At 33.8% G+C, this 13,800-nt stretch overlaps 2 protein-coding genes across 6 annotated transcripts in view; one reads left to right on the forward strand and one right to left on the reverse strand.

Annotated features, from left to right (window-relative positions):
* Nucleotides 1-1,247, reverse strand: part of LOC136978768 (thiamine-triphosphatase-like) — a 148,475-nt gene extending 147,228 nt beyond the window's left edge. The window contains exon 1 of one of the 2 annotated variants that reach the window (XM_067274595.1): nt 1,110-1,247. The gene's annotated coding sequence lies outside the window, so the exon portion shown is untranslated. The remainder of the gene's footprint in view (nt 1-1,109) is intronic. The other variant, XM_067274593.1, reaches the window with a different exon arrangement.
* Nucleotides 16-13,800, forward strand: part of LOC136978758 (zinc finger homeobox protein 4-like) — an 89,936-nt gene continuing 76,151 nt past the window's right edge. For 2 of the 4 annotated variants that reach the window (XM_067274575.1, XM_067274578.1), the window contains exon 1: nt 1,710-2,345. The gene's annotated coding sequence lies outside the window, so the exon portion shown is untranslated. Of the gene's footprint in view, nt 155-1,232; nt 1,356-1,709; nt 2,346-13,800 lie in introns of those variants that run through there. The other 2 variants (XM_067274579.1, XM_067274580.1) reach the window with 2 other exon arrangements.

Consider the following 13,800-nt stretch of genomic DNA (forward strand, 5'->3'; position numbering starts at 1 on the left):
CCTTGAGCACGAGGTGGGGGAGGTCTGGCATGAGTCACAACTTCAGGACATTTTTAACTTGTGTCGCTTCTTGAATTACAGGCTACGGGGTTTTGTCAATTTACACAACCCGGATGGACGCGATGCTCAATGATCAACAATAAGGATGACTCAGGTAAGACGCTCATTTCGTAATACAATCATCTGATAAAGACTTCTGATTGTGTGTTGTTTGTTTTGAATGGCTTTTTTATACTTCGTAACCCATCTGTTATTTAGCGTTTATTGTAATTTATTGGCGAAAAAAGACATTTTAAGAAATACTAATTGGAGCGATTTAATAAATAGCTCACGTGCGTATCTGATTGGCGTTTCCGAAATGAAAAATATATATATTTACGGATATTTATAAGTAGAAAGATTACGCGTGATGATATACAGTAGTTATTGGTAGGATCCTTTGTCTTAACGCGTGATTATAAAATTACGAATTAGAAAAAGAGAGATTTTTTGGGGGGGTCTCCCGCTGGCAGACAAGTTGTCGGCGGTCCCACTGACGTGTCAACGCTAGTTTAGTCGGACAAAGTACACTAGTTAGATGAGCCGGTGACGGGAGAAAAGCAGTTGCTGTAGGCAATCACATGTATGTTACGTAAAAGCTTAGGCCAGTTGGTTGGATCTGCGTGAGGGACGACCATATCCGACTGCAGGAGGCTAGGCTCGCACCCGAGTCCCATGGCGTTGAAACAGTGGCGTGCCTCAAAGGAGGGGCGGTCCGAGTGAGAGGCTTGCTCCGGCGCCTGTGCACTACAACATTATTGTACCGTAGGCCTAACAGACGAACGGACGGTGAAGCCTGACGGGTCTAGAGTGTTATATCCGGTCTTGTGCGGGCTCGGTCTCGTTTGTTTGGGCGAAGCTCACGTAATGTATGAGTGTGTAATCCGATGCTTAGGCCTGCGTGACCGTGTTTTACCACCCAAGGCCAACACTGGGACAGAAATGTTTATTTTTCTTTTGGTACCTCGTTATGTGTTTTCTATATCTGTGAAAAGTCCGCGGGGATGCAACATTAAATCAGAGTAGAAACAATCGGCTACACGGAATTGTCACATACGTCTTACACTTACCTGGATAAATTATTTCCCAGTCGGAAGGACCTTCTTCCAGTCGCCCCATCTCTACTGGACATAGTGTGTAGGCTATATGTGTGTGTGTAGAGTTCTTCAGACTAGAGCGAGGAGGTGTGGTCAGTCAGTGACACTGCACAGCGCCGTTCTACTAAAATCGACAGTGGGCACTCACCAGTAGTGGCCAGCTGATCGGTGGTGGCCAAATTCTCGGCATGGAGAGCGAACAGTCTATTGGCTGGTAACGTAAGTACCAACAAGCTTTAAGTGCTCCATACAACCCACTGCGTGACTTTAGTCCTAGAATTTCCCTTTTCTGTCTATACTGAGATACCACACGGACTGACATTACGCTTCGATTCAGATTATTTTTCCGTTAGATTACAGGACTATAGATATATATTGCTATTTATAAAATAAATCGGATTTGTTTAAGACTATTGTTTACTTTCTTTCAAAAGGAATTATTTTTGAAAGACGAATTCAAAATTTTTCTTTTCTGTCACCGTTTCAACTTGGCACCACATTGATCAAAATACATATATTTTAAAGTTTAAAATATATATTACTTTAGAAAACGAGTTTGATTTAAAAATCGAAGTGGGATCCATCACCCCTAATTTTAACACGGTCGGGTTGGTCGCTATTTAACATTTCGAAAACTTTAAATTTTTTAAAATCCCGCCATTTTCGATTCTGCCCTTCAACTGCTTATGGGAGAGAATACTGTACGATGATTATGATAAACGTCGACGCCCATGGCTTAGGAGGGTGGCTACCCTCATACTGCGCATGTATGTTAGAATTTAAATTTGCAAACTTCCATCTACTTATTCTAACAGGCTCCGGTCGGCTATGCGCTAAGATGTCGATGGCGCAAGGAACACCAGACATCCTATTCACCGTACAACGACAAACCCGAAGAGAGCATTTGCATTATCCCGGTACAAGATTGACAGGCGCAGTCATAAACAAGAGACGAGTTCGCCAATAAAAATCCAGAATCATTTTTAGGTGCGAAACAGGAATGTGCGAGACAGCAAATGCAATGCTAATGGCCGCTCCAGGCGAGTAACAGCCTCGTCCTAGTCAGCCAATCTGTGTACGACTGCAAACATTCATTTATAGCCAGCGTTTCCTTTGCTATTTGAATATCATAATGAGGTCAGGTTCTATGGCAACATTCAGATGACGTCCAATCATCTCATTCTGACCGAGGGCTGAGCAGCGGACAAGGTAGAGTATGGCTATTGCTTTCCATTCTATCATAGATTGTACGTACTGTAGCACGGCTTCTGGAGACAGTTTCCTATCTGGTCTGTGTGTGGTGGGCTGTCTCCGTCGGCGCGGGGGTCCGTCCGTAACTCCGCTTTGGAATCTGACAGTCTGTCCCATTCCGTCTCCCGTATCCTCCGTACCTTATGGACTTTTATCGGTGACCTTTGAACTCTGCTGTGACGTAGCAGTTCATCGCTCTCTCCCGCTATATGTGAACCTCAGGATTTACTACTTGCTATTACTTTTTCTCCGGATTGTTTTCGGTTTCTTCCCGCGGTCCGGATTTTCAGTTTAAAACTGCTGCACGGCACTCGCCACGGTGTTGGTGGGCACCGGCACCGACTGTTAGGCTTAGTCGGTGCGTCACGGTGCTGTTGGCCGCCGAGGGCGTCGGCATTAACACGGGTACCGCTATGCAACCGTCATAGATCTACGCTTAGTTCTCATTTGCCGTAACATCTTTGGATTAACTCGAAATGCGTTTACTAACGAAAATAACTCGTTAGGTAATAAAATCTCATTTTTTTTATCAATCGCTCGAATCTCTAAATGGATATAATCTAGCATTTAATCCGATAAAGTGGCCACATGGTTTCTTGTGTTTGTTTACGTTTTCTTGGATAATACCCTAGCCCAAAGTCCTAATTTATAACTTCATTCGTACGCGATATAAAGGACGGAGCCGAGGGAGAAAGTTTCAGACGCGGACCATTCGTGCCTTATCTGACTTTAAAAATAGTCTACTTATCCTAGTCTGAATTTTAGTATTTACCAGTTTATGTTAAATATAGGATAATCATTTTGTATTATATATTAATTATTAATTTAGAATAAAGTGTATAGTTAATGTTGTTTATGTCATTAATCATTAATGTGTTTGCATACTGTATATTGTCAATATCGTTGGACTTTGTTGATGACAGGATAGAGGGAAACGGGATGAACAGCTGCGACTAGAGGAGGCATACTAGTTAGATGTGGGAATGTCGCATACTGTGGACGATACCATTTCCCCAAACATGCCCGATCGGTTTATCAGAATTGAGGAGATAGGGGAAAGGAGAGTGAGGGGCATCTACAGTTAAGTAATACCAATGCACGTTTTAAATCAATCGGTTCGATAAGTTTTTGAATATAAAAATGATATATTTTCTAAATTGAAAACCAAAACTTTCAAAATATCTTAAGCCTTTCGTAGTTATTGTAGGTTCGTGTTACTTGAATTGCGTGACTAGTTCCCCGCCCTTCACTGATGTCCTACGCTGGCGGGCGATCCGGCAGGCTCATTCGGTGAAAGTAACTCCGATTTAAAGAACAATTTGTCCGAGAATGAACTACTCGTCTCTTTTTTCTTTTCTTTTTCTCTTTGATTTCGAAGCAAAATGCATATTCGAATAGATAAATGTAATTCATATAACCAACAACTGTACCGTCAGTTTGCGGCTCTTAAACATAATTTGGTTAATTGAAAACATCGTGCGTGAAAAAGTCCTGATTAAGTACACATTTAACATAAGAAAAACTTAGTTGACAAATGCAGCCCTACACATTACATTGATCCAAATTATGTTGACAGAAAGCGATCGGCGAGAGTTACACGGTTATTTAGGATGGATGCGTGAGTTAATATTTACAGTTGGCATAATCGATTATTGACAAAAGACAGATCGATAACGTGTTGTGTAATCATCGTGGAGATAGGTTGTCTACATAAGTTTCGCTCTCTCATTCAGTGCTTTACACTGTCCTGCGAACAAAAGGATAGTCTTATTTGAATACAGGCCTATATACTGTATCTAGGCCTGTTTAGAATCGATTTCTCTCCAATGATGACGTCATCTTTCTCGGCACTACGATCCTGACTTAAAACAAACGATTTTTCGATGAACTGTCTAGGTTACGCTATGGAAAAGTATTACGTTTTTTGGATAAATATAAACCGAAGAGGGATGACTGGATGAGGTCAAGGCTCTATAATTGAAACCAGTACTTAAACCACAGACATCCGTGACTTGGTGTGACAGTAGAGTCCGGGATTTTACCTAATCGCGAGTTCTTACCTGACTGGATATTTGCGAGTTATAACATTTATTGTGATTGTTTGATACGCTTACATTTAATTTAAATTTTTAAAAGTTTACAATTTTAAAATTTATTTTAAATTTTTAAATGAATCGAAATAATAGAGATATCTTTAATGTCTCGAATATAAATATTTTACCGATATTATTATATGGAAACATAAATCGACTTTGTTTGATCCAATATAAATGTAGTTTATAAGACAGGTGTTCTCGTTTTTATTTCTTTCGAAGGGGGTTTTTTTTTCCTGATTCTCTGTCAATTAACGAAAGGACATTAATATTGATTTTAAAATTTTACCTCATTGTTTAACAGACGAATACATAAATGATGAGTCTTATTTTTAAAATTAAAGGATTAACTTCTATTGACTTATACTTATTTTCTAAGATAGGATTTATTCGAAATATCTAACTATCATTTATCATAACAAAAAAGTTGTAAGTAGTTTGACACATCTAACATTAGTTTTAAAAAGATTGAAATTTAAGATCAGAATATTTTTGATAGCGATCGATTATTTTATTTTATTCTTTAAACTTCAGAATAACTTTAATTGGTAATGTGTTAAAATGGGGAAAATTATACGTATTTTTTTCTTGTGTTGAAAATTCATTTTAAAAACTTCACATAATTTATATTTCTATTTAAATTCGCTTTACAGATTTATAAAATATTTCACATATTTATTAGTTGATGAATATATAAAGAAGGAATTTACAAAAGATGATTAAATTTATTTGCTTTGTTGTTCTCATAGAGCGATATAAAAGAATAAAGAAAAGATATGTCACACAAACATAACAAGCAAATCTTACACGAATAGGTAAGCTGTACTTTCTTGATTCTGTTTAAATCTGATGAAAATAAAAGACATCATTTCTCTTCCATCATTTAATATGAATTGTTCGCTATTACCTCATACATAAATGATATCAACTAAAATAGATTATTTTCTGCAGCAAATAGACGTGAATATAAAAGTTTTTTAAAAATTAGATAGATAAAATTTTTTGATGGAAAAAGTGATGTTACCATTTAACGGATCAGAGGTCAGTCGCAAATGGCTGTGTAAACAATTACTAAGAGCTTATTCTTTTCTCTGATGTTTCCAGTGGTGGTACTGCACTGTTAATTATGTGTGCTGAAAACATCAGAGAGGTAACAAGATCGAGACGTTTAAAAACTAGATAGTCGCCAATGCCGTTTATCCAATTAATTAAACACATCTGGTTTATATCATGTGTAATTCAGTGCGTGATTTGCAGAGAGGATGCCTTCTCACCATTTCTATCTATACAGTGTGAGTCAAGTTGTCAAGTAGTAATGGGACAACGTAATGTTGTGCAGGTGCGATTGCGAATTATCTTCGGAATTTATTCTTCCATCTAACTTGTAATAGCTTCGGTGATGATAAAAGTTTTACTTTAATCTTATGAGTAAGCTTCGGAATATCCTACCTGTGGATTGATAATAGCGTTGTAATTTAATTCTCAGAAATGATATCTATCTAAACACTTTTTTCCCAACGTTTATTACTGTAGAGAAAGGTTGCGAGTCGCTATCAACTTGATCTCGTTGGTTCCTGACGTCTATAATTAGAGCAGTCGTGCTAAAGTCAATGCTTTGCTTAGCCCTACAACTTGTTGCTTCATCTCTTGTCAAACCATCAAAACGGCAACCTTTCATTTGAGCTACTTTGTAACCTTCTAAATTTGCATTCAACAATTAAGAATTTAGGCTAGAGACCTGCCTGGAGAAAAGAATGTTTTATTGACACTGTTTTTTGAAATAATAATATTTAAAATTCAGCTGGTATCCTATATTTCATTTGACAATTTAGAATAATTGATTCTTTCGTCTTATCTCGTCTTTGTTTTTTTGTTCTGTTCGTGGTGCGGCATGCGTGCATATTCTTGTCTGTATTGCCAGATGTATTTTCATCATGTTAGTCAACTCTAGATCTAGACGGGTTTACATGTTACGTCTTGTACTATTAATCGGACAAGATATTATCGTCAGATTTCCAATCTCATTCTGACAGTCTATTTGATGTCACCTTCATCGAAACTCCATTTGACTGTCATGCTAATTATAAATTGAAAACATTTTATCTTCGGGTAAAAGATTGCCACAGGATCTTTTGTATATTAAGGATAAAAACTTAATGGTGGCGGTGATAAAGTTCGGTAATTTATCAGACAGAAAGAATTTATAATATGGCGTGAAAGAAAACTGTGACGGAATGCATTTGACCACCCCATCATTTCCCATCTTACAAAATGCCCATTTACTTGTTAGGTTTATTGTTAAAGCCGCCTCTTTAATTGGAGCCGGTGCAGAAAATATATCTAATGCATAAGATATGTGATTTACATAAATAATAATATACACTTTTAAATTTAATAAAATATCAAAATCAATAGCTGTGGGTGGTAAAGATGAAATTTTTGGGATCTTTTATTTTAATAAAACGTCACGGAAACAACAACATATGTAGCTCAACTTCTAGTCTTACGAAATATTTCCACTCCCTTTATGTTTTGTGAGAGTTTAAAATTTCAACAAGTGCGAAATACTTTACTTGCTTTCCCCCTCCGTTTGTAGAGCTAGAGTGAACTAAAGGATAAACATGAAATATTCACATTCCGAAAGAAAATTTCACGCGAGTTTCAGTTTATACGTACAGCCAAGACTCTGTTGGGGGTTCTATCAGCTAAGTCATATTGTTGGAAGTTACAGGTCGAAACAAACAGATGTCTGGAAGCACCTCACTCCATCTGGAATACTTCATGTATATGAAAGATTGTCGCGGTAGTTTGGGAGATAGCTGACCTAGATTGTTGACGTTCGAAATCATAGAAGCAGTTTTGTTGCTAATGTATTTATCATATCACCAGCGTGTGTGCTTTATATGTGGACGGCAGCAGTGGGTTAGCTATCTTGTCCATTAGCACAGAACTTTCCATTATAATAATAGATGACAGTGTATGTGACAGGGGAGGTTTGGAGATGGACAGTGTCTCTATCCCCAAGTGGTGACTTTATTGTCTGGACAGACGTAAGACAGAGAATTAATGTTCCCCGTTATCTAGGGTTGCTATAGTGGGGTCTATGACACCCCCTTATCTCTCTCTGTGTTCTGTAGATTGGTGAGTAGTGAGGACAAGGGCGCTCGCTGCTTGAAGTGTTCTCCGAAACATTATGGTTCAATATACTGTACCTTGTTAGATTTGAACGAATTTTACACCCGATTACGTCTGATCAATAATAACTAACAAGCAACTTTCCATCTCTTCGTTAAACGCATTTTAATTCGCCTATTTCGTTTAACTCTAGTAAAAACTAATAAGTGGTCTTTTTTTCTTGCACAAGCTTTAACTTTTAAATATTAATGACTTATGCTAATTCCGTAATTGGCGTAGGCATGATTGCTAAAATTACAACTTCTCCTTGCGTTAGACACGGTCGTATTTCTAGATTACGTCTTCGCAAATGCAATTTGTTTAGCTCTATTTTCGAGATAGTTTGATTTGTTTAGTCTACTTTAAAAACTTATCTAAATAGGTACACCTAAAAACGCTTCTGTAAGGTCATTCTGAATTTAACATTTATAAACTCATTATCGAAAAAACTCACGAATTCTATATCAAAAACATGCACATTAATAATCGATTGTGGTTTAAATCTAAAGTTTTATACGATAACGTGTAATAAGTGAATAAACATCAGATTTGCTATTTTCAAACTCGAACGACAATGACGTAGGCCTATATAATTATTTTACTGTATAATACTTGTATCATTCAAATATGTCAGTACTAGTGACAGATTGTTTTTTCCAATTATTATTTCTTCTTTTGCTATTGTTTCTTTATATTATTTTGAATTGAAATAAGAGCTATATCACCCAAAGAAACTCCTTCGCATCTATATGAATTTCTAAGTCTTTGTTTAAGAAATGGATCGGGCGATCAATCATCTAACAATAGATAAAACTATATCTCAGACCTATTATTTTTCTTTCTGTTTCTTTTTCAAATTATATATTAAAATTAATTCTAACAATTGTAAAATAATTTTAGTGACAGATACTACGGTATAAATATGTAGATTTTTTATTTTTTAAATGATGTAAATACAACAATTGATGCCTGTAGATAGAAGTGGCCGTTAGTTGTAATAGGCCTGAGTAACTAGAACTGATTATTAGTTAGGCATCATTAGTATAGTGCAGGCCTGTCGATGTATCCGATCGTTTAAAATTACCAAATCAATCATACATTCGTTAATTAAGCTAATTAGTTGCGAATTTATACAGTTTGTGTCTAAGGAATTCCGATTAAACCATTTGAGTGAAACAATGATATTTATTTTTGTAAAAATAATATTAATTAAGCGTGAAATATGTTTTGGATAAAATTTCAAAGTGCCCTCCAGAAAACGTAAATTTCGGTTTTTTAAGCCTCATTTACAGTTTTAAAATTTAGGCGGAAAAAAGAATATTATCCGGTCGAACACGTTTATGAAACGGGCACCTTTAATTTTTCGATATTTTTAATAAAAACTTGTTTTGGATATTATTATTATTATTATTATTATTATAAAACTTAGATGAAGTGTGATTCCGGTGTAAAGTAATCTCCTTGCTTCCAGTTAAACAATTTTCAGTATAATAAATTATAGTTATTGTAAATCAAAAATAATATTGCATCCGGATAATTAACTCAAAGGTTTTTCATTCATATTAGTATCTAAAACGGGGGAAAGTTATTACGGAGAATTACTGTCGTCGTCGATTAAAGTTGTCGAAATAATAAAACAATTGTTAACTTCGATTTCGGATGGGGGAAATAAAAGAAAAAGATTCTATTAAAATTCAACATTTGCATTTTGTTTGCTGTTTTCATTTAATAGGCCTCGACGTTTATATTTCTCGTTATGAATAGTTTCCAACATGTCTGTACCTTTGCTGATTGCTTGTATTCTCAGAAACGAAGTTTTAGTATAAACAAAAACGCAGAAAAATCTATAAATAGGCCAAAATGTTTCGTTTCATAAAACAGAATTTCTTAGTTATAAATCGATAACATCAACATAAATTCGGCTCTCTTATTCGATAAATGGAACGCTTTTAATTATCTGTTCATAAAATGTCTGAAATCCTTGAGTTATCGTCAATATTTATGGTTTTGCCAAGAATTATAGTCGTGAGATCGAGTGTAATTTAGATTAGGCCTATTATAAATCTGATGGTTAACAATGACATTTTATCGATTTCAGAAAACAACGTTGATACTTCGCTAAAATTTTCATTAATATTAATGATAGATACGAAAATCTGATTAAATATCATCTAGTTCGATCAGTCGAAAACTCGGACGAAATTTATTTGTAATTGGTACAGAATTCTACCAGAATTGGAATCCATTTTACTTGCGTTTATCTTTTGTAAAGTATCGAGTGGTTAATCTGCACGCAACTTATCCATAATTTACTGCACAAACTGTATATTTACATCAAAAATATACTTACCTATCTATATTATATTCTTGGATGAGTAACGTAAAAGATTTAAGCTAACTGATAGTTTAAACAAGTTTTTTTCTTTTTTTAAAAAAAAGAAAGAATTCTTATTGGATAGTTAAATTGCAAATTAAATTTTTCCAGAAATGTTAATCAGTGCTTCCAGAAAAAAAAATGCTGTTTGTAAAAAAGATTTCTTTCTAGAAATGGATTTAGTTAGATTTTTTTTTTAGTTCAAATCTACTGTATTTTATTGATAAATAATTATTTTAAATTAAGCCTTCAAATTATGTATAATTATTTATTTTATGTGGTCATTTTTGATTATTTAAAAATTTATTTCGTAATTTTAAGTGTTTTTTTTTTAATAGAATAATATCTGAAGTTCCTCGCGTTAACAAATCCAATTCGATTCAATATATCTCTATGATAAGAATATTGAATTAATCAAACAAGAAACAAGAAAAATCTTCCATAAAATGTCACTTTTTTAATGAATCTAGTTAAGTCTGCTTACCTTAAATCGATTGTTTATATATATTGGAAATGAAGAAGAGTAAACTGATTATTCTAAATATGGTTGATTGGATCATTAATTGTTAAAATTTTTCAGAGAAATATAAATAGCATAATTCCAGTAGTTGTAAGGTAGGTTCAAATATCTTTTCTAAGTAGGGTAATATATGTGTTTTTATTATGTGTCCTTGTTGATGACGATAGAATCATTATCATTCTGCCAAAACATGAGATCATAATTAAACTTAAAAGCTTTTTTATTATTAATATTTTTCTAATTTGTTTATCGTAAAAGCTTAAAAGCTATTTAGTTTCTTATTTTTAATCGAAATTTATTCAAATTAAAAAATAAAATAAAATAGGAGAATATGCATATTTCGTACCATCAGTAAGGCGAAACCCATAAATCGTAAATAAATAATTTTTTTATAGGTTACTCTACGAAAGAGCTTAAAGCATCTACAGCTGAGAGATAATTCTGTCCCTTATAAATCTTGATCAGCCACTCTGATCGATTGATCTTGATCGTAAATAGGTAATTTGTATCGTTTAATCTTGGAGTATAAAAGTTGCATTAATTTGAACTGGGTCTATTAGGATCTTTATACTCTACGTTGTTAAATTATTGTATCGTTTTTTTTTCTTTGTTTATAATATATAAAAATTATAATATATGGCTTGAGCTTTATAAAAACTTTGAAGCCTGATATTAATTTTAAAAATAGAATAATAGTAATTTCTATTCATATTCAAGAAAATTGATTAATAAGGCTGACAGAGAATTAGGCTATGTATAAAAAGTTTTTACTTGTTTTACACTAAATTCGGATTAGTTTATTACTTCGTTTAAATTATTTCATGAGTTTTGATACTTGCTTTATTTCGCGTAAAAACAAAAATTTAATTTTAAGATTATGAAATATTAAGAAGATTTTGTAAGATAGGCGTTAAGTATTGAATCTAAGTGAAAAAAGAGTAACGAACTAACATCACGTAATAATTTTGTTTCGATTCTTTGTTATTTTCGGGTTTAATGAAAGTTTAATAGTAAGAAAAAAATTTTTATTCTTATATAAACGTGATAAAAATTCATACTTTATACCGGTTTGCTATATTTATTGAGTTGCATCGCCAAGGTACCACATAATGGACTGAAACAAGTTATTATTAATGCGACATGATTCGGTTATAATGTATTATTATGATCAATATGTTGCGTTTATAAATGCGAAAGTAATATAAAAATAAAGGACTATAAGAAAGATTTTTCTGATGTCACTTGATTATCTGAAGAATTTTAAGGGTTTTAAATTTTACTAAGTTGCAAAATAATTTTCAAACTATTGACAGGTATTTTCGAGAATTTTTTGCGTTTTCTTTATTTTTATTTACTTGTTTATTTTTTCTGCGGTGAAGGTTCAACCAGAATATTGGCTCAGACCTACTTCGGTTATAATAAAGGTAGAAATGTTATTTTTATTATCATAATTTAAAAGTTTAAAAAAACTCTTTCATTGACGGCAGATGTTTCACTGGTCAGATATTCCTTGAAATACATCTCACCACGTGACAACAAGCAGTCTAGGAATCTCTCGAGTAGTACTAGGAGGGAAAGAGGAGGTACAAATAGGAAGGATACAGTCAGTTGTTAAACTAGTCTAGCCTGAGGCCCTATCAGGTGCCATATGACAAGAGCAAGGTAGTTCCTCACAGCATGCTCTATTGGTTACCAACCGGACATAGCAAGCTGGTAGAACGAGGAAAACCATCAGGGTGACAGTGGCACCCCCAGAAAAGTACCCCATTTATCCTCATAAGGTCACGTGATCTTCTATGATGTAGTGTCGGAAAATTTGACCCCACGACCCAAGAACTGGCCTAAAACAGCCCAGAATTCCGCAGTTTCTATCTGTTGCTCCCACTTTAATCCCCGTCGCAACTGCCACTTGATCAATCCCTCTAAAATATATAGCTGTTATCCTTACAAATCGCAATTTGCCGAGTATGTTGACTATCTCGAGTCGATTCGATTGCTTTTTTCTATTGATCATTTTGAGAACTGCACGAGTAAAGAATAGGAAGATCGTAATAACACAATTGGTTATGGACTGTTGCGTATTGCGTTGCCCTTGCGTTGTCCTTGTGGGTGACAATTGTGCCATTATCATAATCCAGCCAGCTCGGATGACGTGTTGCTTTGCACCTAAACATTTTTTAAATGAGACAGAGAATCATCGAAGTATCGGAATAACACAATAAAATTTAGAACAATGTAATGTTTCTAATATACCTTCAACTTTCTTCGATTCGCTTATCTCTGAAACTTGTATGAAATTTAGATGCGTTATACTTTATAAACTCAGTTTTAAACTTTAATTTTTATATTTTCATCACGTATTTAACAACTGCTATTCGATTTTATTGCTTTAAATCTATTTAATTAAATAATATGTATCGAAATTGTACAGTAATGCAGCGAAAGTTTTTACTGGCTATTTTTCCAATCTGAATAATAATCAGAAGCATTTACATCTCTATAATTTTATTTGTATTTATAAATAAATTCAGCGACTTGAGATTTGTAAAATGTTGCCATTTAGTGAAAACGTCATATTTATATAAAACTTGACGTTTTAATTAAGAATATGGATAAAGATTGAAATTTGCGTAAACCTAGCCAACCTTATATGGCGTGTATTGACTGAATTAAATTATAAATCTGCAATATTATAATGACTAATAGGAAATACCAATTTACTGATATAACAATTGTATTTAATAGAAAGATTTATATCTGTAAGTAAGAATCTTTTCTAAGATAGTCTTTTTGAAAACTGTTTTTGGTACGGTTTACATTTTGATTAGTAAGAAAATATGTTCTCGTATAAAATTTAAATAATAAAAATTCTCAGTTTATTGGTCTGATCATTTTTATTTCCATGCCTTTATATCCTTATTTAAGCAGTGTACACGTAGTACTAGTCCTATTAATTGAACTGTTTGGAAATCATTTGGTGTTAGAGATCTCAAGTCTAGCGTTAATTCTCTTTATTTACCAGACTATCACGTTTGCAGGGGTTAATTTGGACTTTGAAACTGTAGTACAGTGGTTCATGATAGCAAATACATTCGCAGTTTCTTCGTGTCTTATACTCTATTCCAATTATGATACTGGAAAACTCATCTGACATAGATAACAAATTGTATTCGTGATTAGTTTCTTTTAACTTTTCATACTTATTGCGTTTTTGGAACGGTTTTTAAATCGTTACTAAAAAAGACTATTTAA

The sequence above is a fragment of the Centruroides vittatus genome, unplaced genomic scaffold (genome assembly GCF_030686945.1).
Source record: "Centruroides vittatus isolate TY-2023 unplaced genomic scaffold, ASM3068694v2 contig_549, whole genome shotgun sequence".
Lineage (NCBI taxonomy): Eukaryota > Metazoa > Arthropoda > Arachnida > Scorpiones > Buthidae > Centruroides > Centruroides vittatus.